Source organism: Phocoena sinus, chromosome 10, assembly GCF_008692025.1.
Source record: "Phocoena sinus isolate mPhoSin1 chromosome 10, mPhoSin1.pri, whole genome shotgun sequence".
NCBI lineage: Eukaryota > Metazoa > Chordata > Mammalia > Artiodactyla > Phocoenidae > Phocoena > Phocoena sinus.
This window is the reverse complement of record NC_045772.1, coordinates 46,924,012-46,950,042: the sequence shown is the minus strand read 5'-3', so window position 1 is coordinate 46,950,042 and position 26,031 is coordinate 46,924,012. Positions and strand designations below refer to the sequence as shown.

The 26,031-nt window shown below is 38.8% G+C and overlaps 1 protein-coding gene across 3 annotated transcripts in view; it reads right to left on the bottom strand.

Moving 5' to 3' along the window:
- PTPRR (protein tyrosine phosphatase receptor type R) overlaps nucleotides 1–26,031 on the bottom strand; it is a 257,281-nt gene that overhangs the window by 63,910 nt on the left and 167,340 nt on the right. The gene's annotated exons all lie outside the window — the stretch shown is intronic.

Genomic DNA, 26,031 nt, shown 5'->3' with positions numbered 1-26,031 from the left:
CTTGCTATTGTCTATAGTTTTGATTGAGGCTATCCTAGTGGGTGTGAAGTGGTCTGTTATTTGGTTTTGATTGCATTTCCTTAATGACTAATGAGGTTGAGCATCTCCTTATGTGCTTACTGGTGACTTGTATACAGTGTCTTCTAATGGAGAAATGTCTATTCAAACCCTTTGCCCATTTTAAAACTGGGTTATTTGTTTTTTTATTTTTGAGTTGAAAAGTTATTTATACATGCTGGATGCTAGACCCTTATCAGATATAAGATTTGCCAATATTTTCTCCAATTTTGTGCATTGCCTTTTTATTTTCTTGAGAGTATCTGTGATGGTTAATTTTATGTGTCAGCTTGACTGTGCCAGGGGATGCCCAGATAGTTGGTCAGTCATCATTCTAGGTGTTCTGGGGTGAGACTAACATTTAAATCAGTTGACTGAGTAAAGCAGATTGCCTTCTTTCCCTCCATAATATAAGTGGGTCTCATCTAATCAGTTGAAGGCCTGAGTAAAACAAAAAGGCTGACTTCTCCTAATTAATAGAGAATTCTTCCTGCCTGACAGCCTTTGAACTAGGAAATCAATTTGTTCCTGCCTTTGGACTTGAACTGAAACACTGACTCTTCCTGGGTCGCAAATCTGCCAGCCTACATACTGGAACTACATCAGCTCTCTGGGTCTCCAGCTTGCCTACTCACCCTACAGATCTTGGGACTTGCGAGCTTCCATAATCACGTGAGCCAATTCCTTATAATGAATCTCTTTACATACGTGTGTGTGTGTGTGTGTGTGTGTGTGTGTGTGTGTGTGTGTGTGTAAATACATCCTATCAGTTGTTTCTCTGGAGAATCCTGACTTACATACTCTCCTTTGAAGCACAAACATTTTTATTTTGATGAAGTCCAAGTTACCTATTTTTTCTTTGGTGGTTGTGTTTTTGGTGTCATAACTGAGAAATCATTGCCTAATCCAAGGTAATGAAGACTTACGCCTATGTTTTCTAGGAGTTTTACAGTTTTATCTCTTACATTTAGGTATTTGAGATGTAGTAAGGAAGAAAGATACATACTTTGGGGTATCATTTGTATAGAGTTTATGAAAAATTATACTATATATTGTTTATATTTTATATATTATTTATGATATACACTATATATTATGCTATATATATGATACATATTTATCAAGTAAAAGTGTAACAATAGTTATGGGAACGATTAAACACCAAATGTAGAATAGTGATTGTCTTTGAGGGATAGGAAGGGGAATTAGATTAGTTAAAAGCAACCAGAGTTCCTATTGTATTTATAATAAAATGTTTTATTAATTGAGCTTGATGGTAGAAGCTTAGATTTCATATTGTAATACTGTATATATTTGTAAATGAAATATATCATAATAAAAGAAGCCAGTGTAATATCAAGAATCACATGAGGGATGCTAATTAAAGCTATGTCCGCGTAGCATAGATTGAAGTGTAGTTTTGTCACTGCTTGGTTATTCTTACATAGACACTCAAAGCTATATTCCTGGCCTTAAAGACTGTGTCTACTTATATTATCATTCAAATAATGTGGTTACTGTTCCACTCCCACCTCATTTTATCTTGAGTAGACATACCTATGCTATAAATACCTATTAATTCAAAGAAAGCAATAACTTATTATTTTAAAAACATTAACAATTATAAAATTAATATGTACTTACAGTAAAGTTTTCAAATAAAAAAATGGAAAAAAATGTCCCTTCCCCCTTAGTTCCTCCCATCTCCTGATTTTCTGGTTCTACTTTTCAGAGCTCACCACTGTTCAGGTTCTTATGCACTCTTTCCGAAATTATCAGTGCATTTACAAAGAGAAACATGTGTATGGTTTTTAAAATATATTGGATCATAAAATTCCATACAGTTTTGCAACTATTTTTCCATTATATATTAGAAAGCTTATCTTATTAGAGTAACAATGTAGATTTCATAAATAATAAATATATGATGATGTATATGTGTTGATGAATATCTAATGATAGCTATTTACCTCCAATTCTTTTTGCTATTAAAAACAATGTTACAGGGCTTCCCTGGTGGAGCAATGGTTAAGAATCTGCCTGCCAATGCAGGGGACACAGGTTCAAGCCCTGGTCTGGGAAGATCCCACATGCCGCGGAGCAACTAAGCCCATGCACCACAACTACTGAGCCAATGCTCTACAGCCTGCAAGCCACAACTACTGAGCCCATGTGCTACAACTACTGAAGCCTGCGCACCTAGAGCCTGCGCACTGCAACGAAGAGTAGCCCTTGTTCGCCACAACTAGAGAAAGCCCGTGCGCAACAACAAAGACCCAATGCAGCCAAAAATAAATTAAATAAGTAAATTAAAAAAACCCAAAAAACAGTGAATTGTTTAAAAAAACCCCAAAAAGACAAAACAAAAAACAATGTTACAATGGACACTCTTGAACTATATCTTTGTTTATTTGTGCAAATGTATTTGTAGGAACAATTATGAGAGATATAATTAATATAAGTTTCTGGTATATATCAAGTACAGTGAAAGTAAATTATCTCTGTTACTTAAGAATTACAAAAAGCAACCTCTTTACAACTTTAATTTCCCTCTCCATCAGCTTCTAAGACTTTAAAACAGGATAGAGTCATTAGAATATTGGGATTATGGACACACTATAAAATACTTGGATTGATTTCACTATATCTGCACTCTATCTCCCATTTTCAGGTAGAATTATGAGTAATTTTCAATTTTTTTTCTATTGTTTACCCTTGTAAGTGAAAAAAAGTAGGTGCACATTCACTGAAGTTTATTTATTTGTAAATTATATGTGTGTGTGTGTGTACTGCAAATTATAAAACATTTACAAGGTTTGAAATAGGAAAGGGCAAGATAAAAACAAAATTTTTTAATACTTTTTTTTTACACCCCAAGGACCAGTCTGCACATTCCCTGGGGTGCACATACCCACTCTGAGGCCCTGCCTCAATTATCTAGACTTACATATGTATGTGGTGGCTTCTTCCAACTGCTTTGGATATGTAAGAGCGTATGCACTTGAGATGCTGCAACAAAATATCTACCATATCAGCCATTATTCATGAAATAACTTTTTTTTTTTTTTTGGTTTATCATGGAAGCCACTTCAATCTGCCCTCTGGATAGGCAACTGGTAGTCACTAAGTTTTCACCATAAGAATTTGCCATCCAAATGACGTCTATAACTGTAAAGAAAAAATTAAGATGTTCTAAACTTAATATTTTCAGCAGCACTTCTCCAAGGCAGATGGCAGTGGAGAATATGTAAAAACAGGCTTTTAAACCACAGCTACAAGAATATTCCTTGTTTCTCTAACAAACTATTCTCCTTCAGATATTGTTTTATAAGTTAATTCATTATTTCTCTGCAACAGAGACCTCAACGTAGAAGTCCTAATATTTATCTAGACAACTCTCAACCTCTGAGATATTCGATAATGACATTTTAATTAGATGTCCAGGACATGTTTCTGTGAATGATGTGATAATGATCAAAGAAAATATGTATATTTATCACCTTTCAGAAAAAGGGAGAACATAAGACTAGAATGACTTTAAATACCAACTAACTCTGTCATCTGAGCATGCTAAATGGTCCTCAGCTATACCAGTGACACTTCATTCTAAAAATGGTCATTTCTGATGATGAGTGGACTTAAGAAATATACAAATGAGTCTGCTTACTAAAAGACTCTTAACAAGGGATGACAAGGTGTAGGGTCACCAGATTTAGCAAATAAAAAAACACAGGGGGACTTCCTTGGTGGTGCAGTGGTTAAGAATCCACCTGCCAATGCAGGGGACATGGGTTTGAGCCCTGGTGCAGGAAGATCCCACATGCCATGGAGCAACTAAGCCCGTGCACCACAAATACTGAGACTGTGCTCTAGAGGCTGTGAGCCACAACTACTGAAGCCCACGTGCCACAACTGCTGAAGCCTGCACACCTAGAGCCCGTGCTCCACAACAAGAGAAGCCACCACAATGAGAAGCCCGTGCACCGCAACGAAGAGTAGCCCCCGCTCACTGCAACCAGAGAAAAGCCCGGGTGCAGCAATGAAGACCCAATGCAGTCAAAAATAAATAAATAATAAATAAAAACCTCGAGAATATTTAAAAAACAAAACACAGGATGCCCAGTTAGATTTGAAAAATAGCTCTAACTGCCAAATTTTTGTAATTTAATGAAAAAAGCTGAATAGAGGACATTTAGGGTGTCCTGACAAAGTCAATACAAGACGCCAGAACAAAATCATTAAAATACAGGACATATATATATATATACAGAACGCCTGCCAACACGACCAGGGTGGAACATAATTGACCTAATTTCAATTCCTTCTATGCACCTGTGCTTCTCTTCTACATGCGTCAGAGATTTGTAGACATGGAAAAGGAAATAAGAATTAAGTACCAGGAGATTTTCAAGACTGACTAGAAATAAATTGGTTCTTATATTTATCATGATGTTTTTCATTGATTCCAAAGAAAAAAAGTAGTATTTGCTTTTACTGGTGCACCAATTATAATATAAAATGTGATAATAATAACATAAAACTTATAGCCTAACAATATAAAACTTTATATTCCTATAATAATGCTTCTTGATTTCTGGTATGAATAGGGATCCATGCTAAGAAATGAAAAATAAAATCTTCTTTTAAAAAATCCCACACAGCGACAGTATTTGAAAGGTCTCTCAAATGATCTGATTCAGAATGCGTTTTAGAAAATCTGTTATTTTGATTTGAATATTATATTATTTGTATCAATAGTATTTGGAACTGCTTCTTGACTGCTGGACATTTGGAACTATAATGTACTAGAAGCCTTAACACCGGCAGTTATATTTCTAAGAAAGATTTATTAAAAAAAAAAAGACAAATGTCATGGTCCACTGCTTTATATACAAACATACACCCATTTTGTGCCTTACCATTTTAGGTTGACTATCTGGTAGAATATTTTGAAAAGCTGAATGTTACATTAATTCTTTGTATTTTATGTGAAGAAAATTTATTCACTCTAAAAACAGTCTTCAACAATCTAAATATTTTGAGTTCGAATTTCAATATTATACATAGATGAGGTGAAATATTTATAAAACATAAGAAATGCAATCATAATGGAGAATAGAAGAATACATAATTTTGTAGATTAAAACGTTTATAGCAGTTTGCATTTGTTTGAAATACTGTATAGAAACGATTTGAAGATAAGTCCTTTGAATTTTTTTTTAAACCTTCATTTGTCTGAATTATCAATGCATGCATTTTCCACCAATAATTCTCCATGTCAGATGAGGACAGTCAGAGAACCGCAAATGATATAGAAATGAGACACTTAAGACAATCTGTTCCTGGAGTTCGGGTCCACACCTAACAAATTCCAAAAGTTCTTCAGACCTCAGCAAGTCAAAATACACTACGGAAATCGTTTGTGACAGGAACTCTTGGGCCAAGCTTTAAGTAATCAGTATCTGGTTAGGACAGGAATCACCCAGTATCCTGTGGAGGAAAACAGCTGACATGAGGGCCATTTCAGCTTTCCCTCTTATAATCATGCTTTCTAATGTACTGCCAATTTGCTCCTGGGCTGCCCTCGATAAGGCCTGTAGCATTACGGGCATCCAGGGTTCACGAATGCAAACTTCTCAAGGCTCCCACCCCCATCTTTTCCTGCAGATCATTTCTACAGTGAAATTGCGCTTTATCACAGAAATCCCTTTTATTTATTTATTTGCGGTACGCGGGCATCTCACTGTTGTGGCCTCTCCCGTTGCGGAGCACAGGCTCCGGACGCGCAGGCTCAGCGGCCATGGCTCACGGGCCCAGCCGCTCCGCGGCAGGTGGGATCTTCCCGGACTGGGGCACGAACCCGTGTCCCCTGCATCGGCAGGTGGACCCTCAACTACTGCGTCACCAGGGAAGCCCCAGAAATCCCTTTTAAATGCAAATCCTAATGAATCTTATAAGACTCCCTGATTAAACTGCATCATTGTTTTGTTGGAGGTGGGGGGGGGGGGAAGAAGGTAACACTTCTTTTCTTTTTTAAACTGAAAACTGCAAAGGCAGAAACACCCAAATTCTATTGCTTCCATATAACATAAACCTTTATCATCGCTAACAAAGAAGAAATAAAACCCCTTCTGATTAATACCAAACCAGAATCTTCTAAAGGCCATGAACATCGTAGCTGGGTAACCCTGTTGAGTACATTTGCTGTCTGAACAAATACAGGGACTGCCTTCTAAGGGTGATAAGGTACCCCTGGGAGGGAAGCCTTCTCAGACTCCCTGTCAGCTTTAGGATCGTTACATGGTCCTCTCCTTATTTGATTTGGCTTTAAATCTTAAAATGGCAACATATATTGTAAATCAACTATACTTCAATAAAATAAAAATGTGAAAAAAGGCAACATATTCCTCAAGCAGGATTTTTGAGGACAGAGAAACGATCTGCTTAAAGGTCCTTTGAACAAAAGCAAGAGCTCAACCTGCTATTGACCCTGAATTTTCTTCTGTTTGTGGCACACAGGTGCCACCTAGGGGTGGAAAGCGGCACCACCGGCTCTTCTCCAAGTGGGATGGGTTTATGACCGCTAGAAGGAACAAATTATTTCGTTTTAGAATGCTTCTATTTCTCCACTGACAAAATTGAACACAGCCCAATCATGAATAAAGAAAAGGCAAAAACAGAAGAATTACAGGATGCCTTGGGCATCAGGAGAGGCAGGAAACAGGGAAGAGTGTGAGCTTTGGTGGTACACAGACATGGGCTCAATCCCACCTCTGCAGCTTGTGGGCTCTATGACGTTTATTTTGTCTGTGTCTCACTTAAAACTGAGACTATAAAATCTGCCTCTCTGAGATGGTTATCAGGAGCAAATGATACTACATAGTTGAAATGCATCTTGTACAGTTCCTGGCACATAGCAGCTGCTCAATAAATCTTAGGTATTGGCAGAGCCATAGCCAGGTTTTTCTCATTTCTGGGACATTTTTCATATTGGTGTTGACACTAGACCATAATATTTTTACCCTATATTTAAATACGCCCAATAAATGATCTTACTCCCCCCCACCCACGTATCTTTGCCCCAGCAACTTCTTCTATCTGGGTTTAGATTAAAGTGGAGGTTGGGTTCTTCACTGAATAGGGTTTGCCTGTACAGAAAGCCACTCCAGAACAGTAATGCTTTCTATCCTACGCAAGCCAAGAGAAGTTTAGGTACTTAAAACACATGTTTTATGTAAACAAGATCATCCAGAAAAATACACTTGCCATAAGTTCCTGAAAGAAGTGCGTTTGCAGATGTTTATCTATTGTTATCTCTATTGCTTGGATGCCCCACAAAAGCTCTTACTTATTCACACTACTGCCAAACGTCCTAAAGCTCTCAGCTTAGTAGGTTAGAAATGATGCTAAAGAACCAAAGGAACAGTTTTGATTACGATCAAAGTCAGTCCACATTGCACACAGTAATACTGCTGTCCAGGTATAGACACTCCTCTATCCTCGCCTAACGTGTGATGAGGGGTACCCACCACTACTGTGGACAGCCACCTGCCTTGGGCACACTCCTTTCCACTGCTGATGGGGATGCAGGTGGAAAGAAGAGCAGGTGCACGGCAGATTGCTCCTGTTCAAATAGACTGTCATGCATATCAAAAGGGAACTGATATGAGCGCAAGAGGAGAGAATTGTAAGTGCTTTTCAAATGCATTTTAGGTTTGCTACAGGATTCTATTTGGGGCCACTACCAGATTTCTTATAGGGCCTTGGCAAATGCTTAAAAATACTTACTTAACGTCTTGAGTTTTCCTTCTACTTGGTTATTGGTAAAACCGGGATTATAGCTCTGCAAAATGGGTAGGATTCAAAACATTGCAAAATGCTGCTAGCCCTTCATCTTTATTTCACAGCCCTAGCCTCTCTATGGAAGATATTTTAGTGAAAAAGTAAAACAAGTGGATCAAAATTCCCCCTACTAGTGCATCAAGGAAAGAAATCTTTGGGAGGGCAGTTGGATGATATTGAATTCGCAGGGTTAGCAAGGGCAGCGAACTCTCAACGAGCATGCTGACCAATTCTGTGGTGTCTCTGTGGCCTGAGTCAACCCCAATTTTAAATGTATCCAATTTTTGGTGTGGAAAATATTAGGAAAGAACAAACTAATGGAGTTTGTTCTCAAAATAAAGGAGACATGGATGTATTTCTACCCTTTGGGAAACTTGCCCTGGTTATGGACCCACCACGGACACTTCCTCTCCCACCCACTTCTTTCCTGCTTCGATACCACCACAACCCAGGGTACTTTTAGGTCTTGCGCCTAGGACTTGCAAACGCCTTGGGTGGATAAGAATGCTTTTCCTGTATAAGAACACAAGACATTTTAGGAACAGGAAAAGCCTATCCGGTCCAACATACCTGCCCTTTTTAGGTTTATCTTAATCTCACCTTCCTGCATTGTTACCTTCCTTCATCTTCCTACACAGAAAAAAAAAAAAAAAAAAAAAAAGCATTTCTTGTCCATTTCTCATGATCTTTACTATCATTAGACCTGATAACATCAGACATCCATTTTAGTATCACTGTCTTTAAACGAATGATTTCTAAAAAACACTTTGCAAAGCAAGTAGACAGTGGATAATTTTTCTTTCATAGAGTCATAAACCGTGAGTTTGAAAGAGGAGGCTGCATAGAAGCTTGGCTTCGAGGGATGGGAAGGTCATCTGGCTTGATTTTATGCTTAGCTTTTAATTTTGAGTTCTGTAACTTGTCATGTTCTGGGTACCAACATTTGCTTTCAGTGTGTTTAGTGATAAGGGGTATGTTTATGCAGAACAGGACTTACTATGGAGAAAATATGCAGGTGGCTAAAGTTAATCACAAACTGCAGAGACCTGTTAAAAAGCTTACCATTCTCTGAGCCCTTCCTTGTCCTGTTCCACATTTCACCTCTGGAATTTACAATAGGGTGAGGTAAGCCACTGACCATCATAAAAAAGGTGAAATATTTATTCAACAGATGTTTCATTACTCGAGAAAATTCACATTTTCAATTAAGAAGCCAAAAGATGGGCTTTCCATGCAAGCCCTTATAAGGGATTCTTGGCAGCATTTATTTTTAGTGCATACAAGTTTTCTGCACTGAATTTTTACTTTTTAACTGTGCAGGTCAACAAATCACTGAGAAGACACCAAAACTGTCTGCCAGATGTTGACCACTGATTAATTTGTCTTAAGGTCAGCCAAAAGGGAAGAAAATATGATGGGTGGAGCGTGAACAGCCAGCACAATCAACATCTGACCAACCAGGGTTTCCTGTCACCTTGGGAAAAAAATTGATTGGCACTGGTTTCCTGTGTACAAGTTAAAAACCAGTAGCAACTGCAGTAACAAGAATAAACTACAGATAAGAGACTTGGAAATTACATCAAGTCATATCACCAAAACTTCAGCTTGAAACTGAGCAGAAAAGTCCTAAGATGACTTTTAAGGGCACTTTTTCCTTTTAAGTTATTTTATATTTAAAGTATATTGACTTCTAGTTTTGCCATTTCTGGCAGTCTGAGATCATTAAAAAGGACACAAGAATTATAACTTATGTTAGGGGTCATATATTTTGCCCAAGACTCAGTATTTCCCATCATCCAAAAGATTACATTTTACTAATGCACTGGAGTGAATTTTTGTTTCAGGTTTTACTCTGTCTTGAATGATAGCTTTCAGGGGGCAGAGGAAATCTTTTCTACAAGGACAGTCCAAGTGTACAAGCAGATTAAATATTATGAGTATTATTTGTAATCTAACCATTCAAAATCTGGAATTATGGAAGGCGAAACAGAACCAAAATAGAACCAAAGCATCAACAACATTCACCTTTTTAGGTTTTTTCTTATCCCCTTTGCTCCTTTTGCCATCAGCATTAAACAGCATTCTTATTACAGTCATACGTGTTTGGTCCAGCACAGTTTTATTTGCCATCAGTGTGGATTCTGAAATTTTATTTCTTATTTCTTTATTCATTCATTCACAAATACTTATTAAGCACAAATACTCCATATATCTAAATACATGGAGGCACATCTATAAGCTGAGGATATGACAAATTAAGCAGCATGGTTCATTTGCCTTTTATTTTTTAAGAAAATGCAGTCAGAGACTCCAAAATGTTAGACAAGCATACAAAGGGATAGGGGCAAATTGTTGAGGACTAATGAAATAGGGAAGCAAAAATGTTTGCAAAATATATTATCTTCGAAAGAGAGTTTAAGTTGAAAATTGTAAGAAATGGCCATTTTAGCGATGTTTTTTGGTAGTTAGTTCATATCTTATTATTCTATTTTTCTAATTTCAGAATCACTCTCAAAATTCATTCATTCATTATATAAATATACACATATAAATTATAAAATACTCCTCATACTGTATTTTAGAATTCATGCTTCTTCTGCTATTACTACCAGGGTCGTGGTTAAGAGTGGATTATGGAACCAGACTAGCTGGGGTTCAAATTCAGGTTCTGCCCTTTAAGACGGTGTGATCTTGGGCAGTTTACTTCACTGGAATGTACATCAGTTTTCTCATTTGTAAAACGATGATACAACTAATACACTTACTTCATTAGATTACTGTGAAAATTAATTGAGATAACATATGTGAAACACTTAGAAGAGTACTTGGTACATAATAAATGCTATGTAACTCTTACCTGGCATTTTTAATATTATTACTGCTACTACACTTCTATTGCTGCTGCTTCTGTTGCCAAGACTTTTTTCAACACAGCTGCTACAATTACCACAGCTTTCTCTGCAGTTATGGCGATTGTGGCTATGGATTCTCTTGTTATTGCTATTGCTGGCTTACCTTTGGTAGCTAACACTGCTGCTGCTGCTACTGTTAGAACTATTGTTGCTGCTTTTTCTTGCTCCTGATGCTACCATTGATGTCATGGTTATCAGCAATTATGAGAGGTGTGGTGTGTGTGTGTGTGTGTGTGTGTGTATGTGTGTCTATGTAATTCTAGAGGGATATACACAAAATGTTAATGGTGGTTACCTCTGGTGGTGGGACTGACCGTGAAGTAATTTCTATGTTTTTGTTTTGGCTTAAATATGCTTTCAACATTTCTGCAGGGTAAGAACATATTATTTGTATAGTTCATTAAAAATAAAAAAAAATTAATAAGGGCTAGAGATACACCGAGGTCTCATATTTACCAATATTTTATACTGCATTATGGTCAATACTACCTTTCTGAGAAAGGAAGGGTGTCGAGGGTACTCTTCCCAGTGCACAGATGGCATCTTATATATCCTCCTATTATAACGTCAGCATGAAGAGACAGGGCTGGGAGACACGATTTATCTGCCATCTAACTACGCACTAAGATCACATAAGACATTTAGTCACTGACTTATTTTGTTATTTTTATCTCATGTCAAACCTTTCCTCATTTATCTTTATGTTTAAGAAGAGATATTTTTGATAAGAGAAGAGATCTTTTGTATATTTTAGCCTAACTGTTCCCAGGAGAATGCCCTTGGGTTGGCCCATAGCTCAGTTTTGAACAATTAACCTGACATTATCCAGAAAACAATCCCCTCAAGTTCTACTAAGAATAAATAAAGCACAATAGAGTAAAATTATCCACTAAATCTAGGAAAAGCAGCCATATTTTAGTCAGGAAATCTAAATCTTTTCTTTCCAATGAATTACGTTCTTACGCTTCTGTCACTAAACCTTTAGTGGAAAAAATTCAGATTCCCCAGGTATTGATTTTGGAGCTGAATACTGGGGAAAAACGTACCAGTAGTCAACTTGGGTGAGTCTGTATACACTGACAATTGTCCTTGCCGTACAGTATGAACAGTTTTAGTAGAACAGAGAAAATGGAGGCAAAGAATGGAAAAGCATTCAGAACAAGGTGATTTTTGTTTAGAATAATGACAAAGGAACACAATCTATTTACTATTTCCCTTACCAACTGTCCTGAAACTTTAAACGTCAAAGGGTTAAACATGTGACTCTGAGACAGATGAGCCGAATGATGGCTTTATTTCTTGACTATTTGTCAAGTTCTAGGATGAATGGATTCACACTTCAGGACTCTAGCAAAACTCTGATTGAAGGCAAACTCAGTAAGTTTGTCTCTCTTTGCTAATGGAGGGCCTTTCTCGGGCCTAAGCCTAAATAAGAAAATCGTAGTTAAATTGTATTGCTTCTTATGTAGACTCACATCAGAGATTGATCATTATGACAGGTGATGTTTTCAACATAACTTTTAGACATTGTCCAGGGGACCCAAGGTGAAACCCAGTAAAGAATGATGCCTCTCCCCCTCCCCTCCCCCCCATCCTCCTCCTCCTCCTTTTTTTAAGACCGCTTACTTTTTTTGTTTATATTTTAGTCAATTTAATTCAGGAACATTTCATCAAAAATCCAATTCAATGTGACAAATATCTATCATGTGCCTATTGTAAGCAAGACATTCTAAGGCAAAAATCAGGCTTCAGATTTGGGTAGAAGTTTAATGCCCTAGAAATGTATGTACAACAGTTGACAGCTTGGGGTCTGGAGCCAGACCACCTGTATTCTTTCCATGGTTCTTGTGACCAGCTAGGTGCTCTGAGCAAGTGACAAAACCTTTTGGGGCCATGGTTCCTGCTGTGAAACAGGGATAATAATAGTAGGATTTGTTCTGTATTTGAATTATACATGTAAAGCATTTGGAACAGTGGCTGGAATGTAGGAAGTGCTCGATAAAATGTTAACTGTTATTACTATTATCATCATGGGATAGCTTGCATTTAAAAAGTAGGGTTCCTTCCTATTTATTTCCATTTCCTCCTTTCTATTTTTCTTTTTCCAAAATTTTGGTATATATAGGGGAGAAGGTGGGGAAGAGATGGGGGTGGGGTGGGATCAGTTTTTGGTAGAAAGAATACGTATGTTAAAATTCCTACTAGTGTTAAAGATGTCACATATTATTGGTGTATATTTGATCATACATGGCTGGCTTCTGACTGCAATATAGTGGAAGAAGGAAACTTGAAATTGTCTCACAAATTTTTAAGGGCCCCATTGCTGGACGAGACTGAGTTCTGGGTCCTAGTCCTCATTTTTCCTCTCTCAAAAGATTAGAACACTCTGACACTCATTTTTGTTTGTTTGTTTTTTGCGGTACGCAGGCCTCTCACTGTTGTGGCCTCTCCCGTTGCGGAGCACAGGCTCCGGACGCGCAGGCTCAGCGGCCATGGCTCACGGGCCCAGCCGCTCCGCGGCATGTGGGATCTTTCCGGACCGGGGCACGAACCCGTGTCCCCTGCATCGGCAGGCGGACTCTCAACCACTGCGCCACCAGGGAAGCCGTCTGACACTTATTGATACAAAAGTCCTCCGGGACAGAGATTTTTGCTGAACATTAAAAAACGGAATTACTTTTGAGAAAAGGTGATTGAAGACTTTAATTATAATGAGAAGGTAAAATACCAACATTAGAATGGATTATAAGGATAAAAGAACAGAATAATTAACTTTTAAGCATAAATGATATATAACATATTAAAGTTAATCCGTAAAGAATTGTAAAAGAAAACTTCATAAAAGAACTTCTAAGAGAAATTATCAGACACCTTTTTTTTACTGCAATCAGGTTTCCATGTGGCCAATGAAAAATGTATCTGAGAGTAAGCAACAGCTTTTCTAGGAATTATTTTTGGATTTATATTCATTGTAAACAGCCCTAGAAAAGTCTAAAAATGTCTCAGATACACTGAGGGGAATGATAGGTGGGTAGAACATAGTCTAGCTACTTCACTGCACCAATAAAGAGGAACCAGACCCGAAGAGTCATAGAAAAATTCTTCCAAACAGAGCAACTGGCATGAACACAAAAGTGCCAAGGTGTGAGAAAGACACATGTACCAGAACATAACGTGACCTGTGTTCACCCTCAGGTCTCTGACTCCACCTGAAGAGGTTTATCCCTATCTGAGGAAACAATTATATTGGTGGTCTTCAAACTCTTTTCAAAACTTGGGGCTCTAGGTTAAGAAAGAAAAGAAGACCTTTCCTGCAAAGCCAATATGCAGAACAAGAGTATGCAGAGCTGGGCTCACTGGGGAGCCTGAGGAGGGCCCAGGCCCCTCCAGCCCACCTCTCCACTAAGGCGCTATGGGACATAGTTGAAAACCACTGATTTAGGTCAAAATGTGGAATAACCTATAGCTAGCCACGAATCCAGCCACGATTCAATGAAGAACCCAGTTCTGACAGATGGTTCCCATAGGATTTACAGCTCTTTGTGAACAAGTCATTTAACCTTGTCTCAGTTCTTTCATTAGTCAAACACTAAGGAGGGCATCTTCCGGCACCCACATCTTGTGATCCGAATAATTTTAGTAATAAATTCAGCTCCAGGAGCCCAGTGTTAAGTGAGCAGGTAAGAGCTATTGGGGGAGTGTGGGGTGAAAGTGAACTTGGGTTTAGACAATCATTGGGAAAGTTTCCAGGTTTGCAATTGATGAGATTTCAACTTCAGAGCTCTGCTTCCAATAAGGTGTGTGACCACTCTTTTCATGACAGAAGCTCTGCCACTAGCGGCATAGTTACAGTAATATCCCCGGGATTTGGACCAGGACCGCTAAGATCGTGGTTCTCAAACATGAGTGATTTAAATATGTAAATATATAGTAATTTAAGTATATTTGAGTATACACAGGCACTTATATACATGTATGTAAATGTGCACATATCTGAATATATGCATTTAAATGTATATATTTTAAAATATATATGTATGTGTTTATATTGATGTATATCTATCACGTATAGATCTATATTTATATCCATATCTGTTTCCTCAACTCTGCTCCAGAGCTATTGAGGTAAAGATTTGAGTTTGACTCTAGAATATTTTCTATCTAGAAATTCTATCTAGATAGAAAAAAAATTTTTTTTCTATTTAGAATATTTAGAAATTTTACAAATATCTCTAGGGGAGTATGATATAAAATCAAGTTTGGGAACCCCTGCTCTAAGGTTCTTCTCAACTCTAAAATGTTGTATTTTTGAATTTTCAAGAAGCCCCTAGAGTTCTACTATACCACCACCTACTTCCAGACTGTCACCATGCCCACCACGACCACTGCCACCAACAGCAAGTGGGAATGAGGGAGGGGATTCAGTGTTTATTAAGGTCTAATGTGCCCCAGGCACCTTGATAGACAATATGAATACAAATGATGTAAGACATTATCCTTATCCCACAGAGCCTACGGTTTCATTTACTGAATTACACAGTTTAGTATTTTGAAGAATAATGTCTGGGGTCAAATAATCATGTTTAAGCCATGTTTTAATTATTTTACTTATTAATATTTTTAGGCTCTTGGCAATCTAATGCCGTTTGATTTTGTGCATACCCTCCCACCTCGGGGCTGGATGACACGTTACAAACGTATTTCAGCGAGACTCCTGACACCATATTCGAGATTTCATGAGACACCCTCCCCACCCTTGATTTCACTGGTATCACTGCAGAGGATGTACAGCCGAGCTTGGGAATTTCTGTCACACACAAGAGGAGCAGATTTTCACTTTCAGAGTATATTGTTGTTTCCGTGCTCCCCCTACAGGTCATATATGGAAGGATATTTAAATTAGAAATCTTTGGGTCACCACTTCTTAAAAAAGTATTTGTTGAGCATGTCCATCACGGCTCTCAAGGATTCAACATTTAATGCAGGAACCAAGTGCTCTAATAATATCTCTGTTCACATGCTTCCAAAATATCTACCAACCAAGCTCTTGGACTCAATCTGCCCAAATAACAAAATACATAAATTCTCCCCCAACACCTAGTATATGCATAATACTTTATTCCGTACATTCTTTGATTCTCACCCATTCAACTGCAAGGCAGTTCATTCTACTATGAACTGCTCCGGCACCTAAGCCCTTCCCTTATACAGATTTTGGCTAAAATAGGATTTTTTTCGATATATTTAACACTCCATGGATTATGAGGATGGAGTGGGCAATAGAACACTTTTAAAGTTGAGATAATACACTTTAAAGGCTGGTTTAAAAAGTGAAATAAAACAGAGCAATGATGGCAAATCAAGCCTTTATCACCAAGGTGAAGATTATAAGGATCATCTGGAACAAGAAGGTGGCTGGAAGAGTCTTCCCTCTGCAAAATGTTCATGATTTTTTTTTTTTTTTTTTTAAAGAAGGTGGACGTTTTAAAATGCCTAATAGGAAAGTAAAGGCAGGGATAAGGAGAGTCACCCATACAAGCTCTACATAATGTTCAAAGATGAAGAAATCTTGCCTCTCCTGGAGAAACTTGAAATCTTGTTATCTGAGACCTCTGTCTAGATTTCTAAACCACTATTTTACAAATGTGGAACCATTCAGCTGCATGAAGTTTCTTGCTCAAGTGTCTCGATGCATATTTGTGCTGTAATAACGGGTTCAGGATAGACCCTCTTTAATTTTACAAGACTCTTCATTAACCAGGAGCAGACAGGCCTAAAACTCTTTTAAAAATTCATTGGTCACGTTAAGTGGTTGGAGAAAGTAAGCACCCAGGAATGAAACAGGTAGTGAGCAGCTTCCCCTGCCCTGGGGCTTTCTAGAACTAAATGGACATTTCAGAGCTGAAATAGACGACTGAGGCTAACGTTGGATCATTTAACCAATATTTAAAGAACCCCAACTATATGTGTAGAACAAGGAAGTCAGGAAACAGATGAATGAGCTCTTAAGAGATTCAACGTGTGTGTGTGTGTGTGTGTGTGTGTGTGTGTGTGTGTGTGTGTGTGTGTGTGTGTGTAGGCATTCGTAGGGTCAGGAAAGGAATTTAAGAATAGTACAGATCTGGAAAAGCTGCTTTGAGGAACGAGAAAGAGAGCTGACTGGAAAAAGACAGACTGTAAAAAGGATGCAGTGTTGAGCGTCCATTAGAGACTAATGTGGCCAAGGATACACCTTGGAGGTCTATTCCTTCAGGCTATATAGCAGGTCTTTGCTATACTTCTAACGTATTCACTCTCATAGATCCTTTAGCACTCAATCACTTCTACTCACATTATTGCTTAAGGTGGGTTTAAAAATTCCACTTTGTTTCTCAGAATCCTTAGGTAGACTAAGGATTCTCTCAGGAGAAGAACAGTCGCCTGGATAGAGATTTAGGAACAAAATGCTAACTTAAAATTAATTACTTTTAAAACCAGCCTTTAAAGTGTTTATCTCAACTTTAAAGGAGCCAAAATTCAACAGCAAATAAAACGTAACAAGAGGAAAACTAATCAATCAGGAGACCATACTCAGAGCAGGAGAACGAAGGCTTTTAAGCTCCCCTTAGTGGCCTGTGGTGCAGCGTGCTATCGACGACAGGCAACAGGAGCAGCTCAGAGACCCTCGTGGTGGCTCGTGAGGCCAGGCAGCACCAGAGACTTCTCTCTGTAGGGCAGTGGAGTGATGATGGGGATCATCTGCTCTTTCTTTTTTTTTTTTTAAGGCATTTCTTTCCATAAAATGAACCTAATTTTAAGAACTTGTTCCTTTTTTCATATTGAGACTTAACAAATATTTATGGAACATGTACTATGTGTCAGGCATTGTGCTATAGACACCACCATGTGGGGAAATCAGATTCAAGAGGGAAAAGGTGGGAAATGAGAAGTGAGGCAGGCAGGCTTGGGAAAGGGAAGAATTATTGAGGCTTGTATTTAAACCTCTGACTTAGGAAAAAAATTGGCTCCTAAATAAAATGATTCATATATTATAAGACATACTAGGCAATAATAATTTCATTTGACACACTGTCCTTAAAATTACTTGTGGATTTAATGAGACATGAAAGTGACTGGAAGCTAAGCAATTTTAGAAAGCACATCATATTTGAAAACGTTCACACCAATTTGTTATTTCTCAAGTTACAGCTCTTTCATCACTATGCTGAGACCTTTTTCTCTAGTATCTGCCAAAAGAGATCATGCTGCATCTGCCAGAGAGGACATTAAAGTCATTATGGATTGTTTTTTATTTTTTTACAAAAACAAGAGCCAGCTTCCTTTTCCCTGTATGAGACTAGCTAATAACAGCTTCAACATGCGGTTCTCCACTAGAGGGCACTATTTCCACATAGTACTAACAATTAGATGGGCTTCAACTTGGGCGGCTTCAGAACATATGAGAACAGAGCCCTGACCTATGTTTAAATCACACCCAGATAATCATGACGCATTGCTCAATGGAGATGACATTTTAATGTTTGTAATATACTTACAGGTGAAAACCAAACAAACCCATCAGTTGAAAAATAATTTTGCTAAAGTCATCTGCCATGGGTGATCCGTGATTTTTCAGTGTTTTGCTACAGAGTCATGTATCAACAGCTGGGAAAATCTGATGAGAACAGAGTGGAGCATCATTTCATAAGAAAACAATGTTCAAGCAGTTCATTAAATGCAAAGAGTGGGACCCTGAGCTGTAGCTTCATGACACGTTTGAAATAACTCCAAAAGCGAACATCTCTGCCTACAAGGTAAAAATCTCCTGACACAGTAACTGAGATTCAGAGCTGGTCTTTCCCAAAATAGGAAGCCAATACTCTGGGAATTGTCTGTGCCTGCCCTGATCAAAATGCTTCTACAAAAACGGCTATTCTACCTAATCCAGTCAACCTGTACATCAAGATCTGGAACATGGTCCCCTAGCAAAGACTTGAATTCTGACTTTAGAGAAAGACAAATATCATATGGTATCGCTTATATGCGGCATCTAAAACAAAATGATACAAATGAACTTATTTACAGAACAGAAACAGACTCACAGACTTAGAGAAAAAACTTATGGTTACAGTGGGGGAAGGATGGTGGGGAGGGATAGATTGGGAGTTTGAGATTGACATGTACACACTACTATATATAAGATAACACAGGGAACTCTGCTCAATATTCTGTAATAACCTAAATGGGAATAGAATTTGAAAAAGAATAGATACATGTATATGTATAACTGAATCACTTTGCTATACACCTAACACAACAGTGTTAATCAACTATACTCCAATATAAAATAAAATTTTTTTAAAAAGCAGTGCATTTAGAAATCTCCACAGTGAAACTCTAATTTGATCAAGGGAAGAGGAATTGGTGAACACGAACCTCAAACAATTACACCACACAATCTCTTCTTTAGGGTGAGGACAAGAACTCTGTAGAAATGCTACCATCATGCAGCTAGGGGAAGCATATAACTCTCTCTAAAAATAGGTCATACACTACAGAATGGCTCTAAGAGTTCCCAAAAGGTAACTGGAGTTTGCCCCTCATAGTGTGAGTGGACATGGAGACCACCTAGGAAAGCTGGAAGCCAGTGTCAGGATCAGGTTGCAAGTTCATGGATGTTGAAGGATGGGGGGCGATGGTGTGCTGAGAAGCCCTTTCTGCTTGAATCTCAGGACAAGGCAGCCTGTGTGATGGGTGGTCTGGTGGAAGATATAGTAGTAAGAGGACCCAATGGGACTTCTGTTACTCTGCCAGGGGCCACGAGTGAGAAATGAAGGAAGGTGGAGAGGGGAAAGGAGCTATTACAGTGATTGCTATTAGGGCTGCTTCCAGGTCTGCACTCTTGGGACTTACTCACAAAGGCTCAAACATTTCAGTCTGCTTGGAGAGAAGCTAGGTCTGTGCTTGCCAATAAGTAATGGCCAATTTTTACCTTTTTAGGCAGAACTTTGCTACATTTAATTCCTTAAAAATACATCTTGATTTCTGCTCTGCTCTACCTGGGTTGTATCCACTGTCATTTCTTTCATTTACCACTATTACCTTTTGTCTCGTTTGCCATAAATTTTTAGGCAGATTTTAAAAATTTTGCCTCCATTTTTTCAATCCCAGTGTTTTTTTTTAAATAATAAAAGAACCATTTAAAGTTTTTTTTCTAACCCTTCAGAACTCCAATCCACCTTTATAAAAATGGAATTGTGTCTATCCTACAAATAAAGAAGATAACAGCTTGAGGTACACCATTAATGCAGGGCTGGAGTATGTTTCCAATGCCTCCCCAAATCTGGACATCTCCATAAAAATATTTTATAAAGATATGATTATAAAATAAGAGAAGCTTAAAATGTTATCATCTGTATCATCTAGGAGGAGGTAGGACAGAGTGGATATGTGCAGATTTCGGAGCCAGGCTGTCCAGATTTGAATCATCAACTCCATCTTTATTTCTTTGTGACACTGTGCATGATATTAAATCTCTCTAGGTCTCTGTTAGCTCACCTGCAAGAAGGACATAAAAATAGTACCTGCCTCAAGGGGTGTTGTGAAGAGTGGATGAGATAATATGTTAGCCTGGTGGTTGGCATGTGGTAGATGAGCAGTCAATACGTTAGCTTTTATTATGCGTTCTCTCTTCCCACGCATGGGCAGCAGCTTGCTGGAGGAGCATGGACACATGCCCTCCCTCGTCCCCTGTCCACTACACACACACAGCGACATGGGCTCAGTTATTATCTGGGCTGTTTGAACAATAGAGACCTCCCTGCCACAATCCTTGAGAACAGTTTTCAACTTGAGTTTTCTGGGTTATTGCCTCATGTCTTCCTCTCCGCTTTCTTTACTATATCCATGTTTGCCGCTCTCTTGGTCCTTTGTGTTGGAGTGGCACCTGGTCTCTAGAATAGGCGCAACCAGATGCGAGAAAAAACTGAGACCAACAGTGAGCTTCTAGACCGGCCATGAAATGTTTAACTGCCTTGAGTATTTTACAACTATCTCATAAAACTGAATTCTAGGGGAATTCCCTGGTGGTCCAGTGGTTAGGACTCCATGCTTTCACTGCCGAGGGCCCGGGTTCAATCCCTGTTTGGGGAACTAAGCTCCCACAAGACGCACAGCACAGCCAATACATACATATATACATAAATAATAAAACTGAATTCTACTTGATTTAGAATCTGAGTGGTGGTGGTGGGATGAATTGGGAGATTGTGATTGACATATATACATTAATATATACAAAATAGATAACTAATAAGAACCTGCTGTATAAAAAAATAAATAAAATTAAATTTAAAAAAAAATCTGAAAAACATTCTGAAAGCCAAACGTGAAATTTGCTGAGAGGAATGACAGCATGACACAACGTGATGTGCCTACTTACTAAATGTATTGATTTGTAATCTGTGTTTCACTTGTTTTCCATAAAAGATAGGAATGTGCTCCCCCCGCCCCCCAACAATATAGGACGTTAGGAGTACAGCCTCTGGAGCCAGACTGCTTGGGTTCAAATTCTATTGGTCAGCCTCACACCCCCAGTAATTTACTATTCCATTATTTCAGCAATAACGGAAACTCTCTGAGCATTAGTTTCCTCACTGTAAGGAGGGGATAATAAGTCCCTTGTGAGGATTAAATGCGATAAGGCACGTAAAGGGTCACTACATCTTACTGAGTTGTTACTTTTAGTGATGTTACTTGGCGTTCAGTAGGATTGACTTCTAAATGGTTGTTTGCTACGTTATGATCCCCATGCTGTCAGGCTGAGAAAACAAGTTGTGGTTGACAGACTGTGTTGCATGGTGTGGGTCATAGGTTTCGCTAGAACGAACGGTGTTTGTTTGAAGGAGGCTATGTTGCATGTGCATAACAGCCTGGGAAGATCAAGGAAACCTAGAATATAAACTTAGCTCTGTGATAACTAGTGTTGTAACCTTTGGTAAGTGTAGTAAAGCTGTTGGTGTCCCACCTAGATCACCTTTACCGGGCTGGTTCCCCTCCACTGTTGCTGGGAGTATTGGCCATGGATGGCACACAGCTGCCACTTCTCTGGAGAAATCACCCTTGGCTGATGAGAGTGGCCTAGTCCAGAGGTGCCTGGGAAGTTATGCCTCCACCATCCCCAGGTGGCCTGACGTCAATGGCTGACTGACATGGGGTACAGATGCCCCGCCCACTGGCCACAAGGTGGAACAACTCATGCTCCATCTCTCCCTGTGTGATCAGCCCGAGGCCAGACGTCAGTGGAAATCACCTCTTTGCTTGGCTTCGTCTCCTCTGTTCTGCTTCCCTTACTTTCCTTTAGGCTTCTCCCGGAACCTTCCTCTCCAATCACTTGGGACAAGAACCCTCGTCTCAGGCTACTTTTGGGGAACCTCACCTAACACCTAAAAGAGGAGATTCTGGGTCTCAGTTTCACATGACAGAAAATGAGGGCGTTGAATCCATTTTTCACCAATGGGTCCATTTCGTGAATACAGATTTTAATTTCCCGAGTATTTTGTATGCTTTGTACCCTCATATTCAGTTGTATGCATTCTACACTCTTTCCCGTACTGATATATCCAAAGGGAGATCAGTTGAGGAACAGCTAAGTATATATCACCTAAGTTAAAATTTTTGAGCACTGAAATGTTTTTCTGCTAGGGAGAGCAGGGGACAGAGGTCAGGACATTACCCCTTGCCTGGAGGAAATTACAGTAAACAGAGGCTTTGAGCTTAGGTTGCTTCCGCCACTGCAGACATCTTTCTGGCTGCGACAGAAATCTCCCTGGCTCCGCCAGGTTGAAACCCCTAAGAAAACCTTTCCACTCACATACCTGGGTGCTGTATCATCACCTGCACAGTATTTATGGACACCAAAACAAACCATGTTATGGTACAGTGTAAAGAAAAGTTAGAGAATGATTGCTCATTGGGTGTCAGCAACCCGTGGGGGCCTGGGGAGGCCTTGGTTATGATAGGAAGAAAACCTCCATTTATGCCTTATTCCTACTGGCACACTCACTGATTTCTGAGGCAAATTTAAGTCAGGAGTGAAAGTGCCTTGTTATAATGAGGCCTCCCCTCCTTTCTGGACGGTTCTCTAATTGTCTTTGCTTGCTTTTTACCTCCAATAAAAAATCAGATGAGAAAAATGAGGAAATAATGTGAATCTACCTGTTGATTTCCTTTCCATAAAATTGGCTATTAGTCATACAGTAGCCTAAAGGGGAAATCTGCAGAAACTCATATGTACAAGTTCTCTGTCTTCCTACGGAAGAAAGTATGTCGTTCTAGGGTCTGAATGTGATCTCCTGTTTACTGGGCATTTGGAAGCTGGCAAAAGCCAGCTATAAAAATACAGTTCCCTTGAGAGTGACAAGTGAGGAATTTGAGGAGGACAGGAATGGGACAAAAGAACAAGGAACAGGAGCTAACTGTGGCCTCCCCTGCTATGCCAGCCATGTGACATTTGTTGTGTGGCTTAACTGTCACAAGAACTGTGCAGGGCATGTGCTATTCTTCTCATCACAGATGAACAAACAAGTTCCAAGTTATACATGTAGTAGGTGTGGAGCAGGCATCTGAATGTGCCTGCTCCACACCTACTACTACTATACTGACCGAGTATAGGCTCGTGAAATGGGATCAGAGAATAAAAAACGAAAAGAGTACTAGATTTACGTTCCTTTTCCTTCTCAGAGGCACAATACCATTTTATATTGCTTGTTAATTTTATGGTACCCTTTGAAAAAAGGTGGAACAGATATTATCATACCTATTTTGTAGATTAGGAAAGCTATACCAAAAGGACTTAATTAACCTGTTGAGTCACTTATTTAGTAAATGTCAAGTAATATTAGCACAGAGACTCAGCACTGTAGTTTATCATTAGGCTATTTGTTTTTATGGAACTTAAAAAATAAATATATGAGATCCTCAGATGTAGAGGAGCATTGATGAACTAACTAACTCCATAATATGTTTCAAGTGTTTACAATGTATCGGGCTTGCAGGAACCATGGAACACACAAGAATATCTCGAGCCTGTACCTGTCCTTAAGATTCTCACAAGCTGGTGAAGGGACAGGACAATCCATCAAAAACCAGTTTCAGTCCCTTTCTAAATTATTCTTTAATTAAAATCACTGCTAGAGGAGTGGTACATGTGAAAATTCAGAGGTGTTAAAAATCACCATGGGCTTCGGTAGGTGTCATGGACAAAGGTAGAAGGTATGTTTCGTGTTGGGATTTGGAGACTAGAGAGAGATATAAGAAGGCTGAAGAGGAACTAGGTGAACAAAGGTGTACATGTGGACAGGGACATGACACACTGAGAACAGACTGGAGGGTTTATTTGGGGGCAGAGTGGCAAACATATTTGGAGAGAATGATCAGAGCCAGATGGTACAGGACCTCTGAGGCTCAGCAAGGTATTCTGTGCCTTATCCTATAGGCAAAGGGGAGTTATTGAGGATTTTTACACAGCAACATAACATAATGCAAGTATTCCTATAGCGAGATAAATCTGAAGAGTGTATAGTATGAATTGAGGGAGAGAAAAGAATTAGGTCAGACAGAAAAGATGAAATAAAGTAATACATGTGAAATATCTAACACCATTAGTCCTGATGTCATTTTTATAATCATAAGACATAATAATTCAAATATAAAGCTAATGAGAGCTGGGTCCAGGGTGATGGTTACAAAGAGAGGAATTGATGATGAGAAAATCCAAGTAGCAAGAATCAATATGACCTGGTGACTAGTTGGAAATAGGGAGAAATGAGGGGACTGCTCTGTCCCTCACCTTATAATTCTTTAATCTTCAGAACTTTCAGGGTATATCCTTTGTACTCAGTTAAGCATATGCAATAAGTCTCTATATTTTCTCTTATTTAATTTTAATTTAAAATTATGTTTTATTATCAATTATGTCAGAGTAATACATTCTCTCCATCAGGGATGAGAGATTTATATGGCATGACCCAAAAGATTTTTGGGGACAAATGACTCATAATACAGCCTTTATGGTCTCATGGTGATTTTAATGAAGCCAGACTTTCATGCAATAAACAGAGGATTATTATTTCACTCCGGGATCAGGAGATGGAAGGCTGTAAAACACAAGGCTATTTTCAAAGCGCCATTAGAACATATAAACATAAATTAAGTTTTAAGGCTTAAAACTCTCAGGAAAGTTTTCTTACTATATGGAACACTGTATGTCTCTCATCTTTTATCACTCTTAAAACTCATCACTATGCCATCTTAGCAAGGGAATTATGGTAGAAAAGCAGGCTGAAAATAGGGATGGTGGAATAAGCAAGGTGTTTCCCTACAACTACTGGCCGTTAACCTGAGAATTATTCAATGTAACACTCATTCATTCATTTAAGCATTTATTTCCAGGAGCTCTTGCTTTTTAGGAATTATGTTCTATATGAAAGAGACAAAGAGACAATTCAATCATATATGTGCCCTAAAGAAGCTTAGAGTTTACAGGGTAAGACAGATTAGTAAATGAAAATTTTACCTATACCTAAGAAGTTTATAAATACTGTATGCACAAAAGGCTATGGGACTCGGGTAGAGAGGAATGGAGGAGACAGAGCTGAATCCATGTTGGTAGGTGGGCTACAGGAAGAAGGGAAGGAAGTAATGGCTTCCAAGAGAAAGTGATGCTTGAATTGCCTTCTCCATATTCCTTGCCCATTGATCACTTCTATTGCTCACCCCAGGACCGCTTCTCTCCTTTCTGGGTAATCCAACCACAACCTCTTCTTCTCTTACTACCTTTTACATGGTTGATTCCTAAAGGAGTACCTCCATCTCCCTGTTTGATAAAACTCTGAAGTTAAGGGGAGAAAGGAGTGTGTGTGTGTGCCTAAAAGTAACCACCCAAGAACTGGAAAAGTAATGTCCTGGAGGCCAAAGAAAGAGAGTTTCAAAGAGGAAGTAGGCATTAGGGTTGGATGTGAAAAGAAACGAAACGTGTGCTTTGACTTTGGTGGTTAGACCATTGATATACTTGGCAAGCATATGTGAGAGAAACAGTGGATGCAGGACTTGAAGAAGACCGATGAGGCACCAAATAAACTCTGCTCATTTAAGACACATCTGAACAAGGAAGAAAAGACAAGACCATAGGAGGAATTGGATTAAGGGAGTTTCTTTGATACCAGAGAGAACCATTTTCATG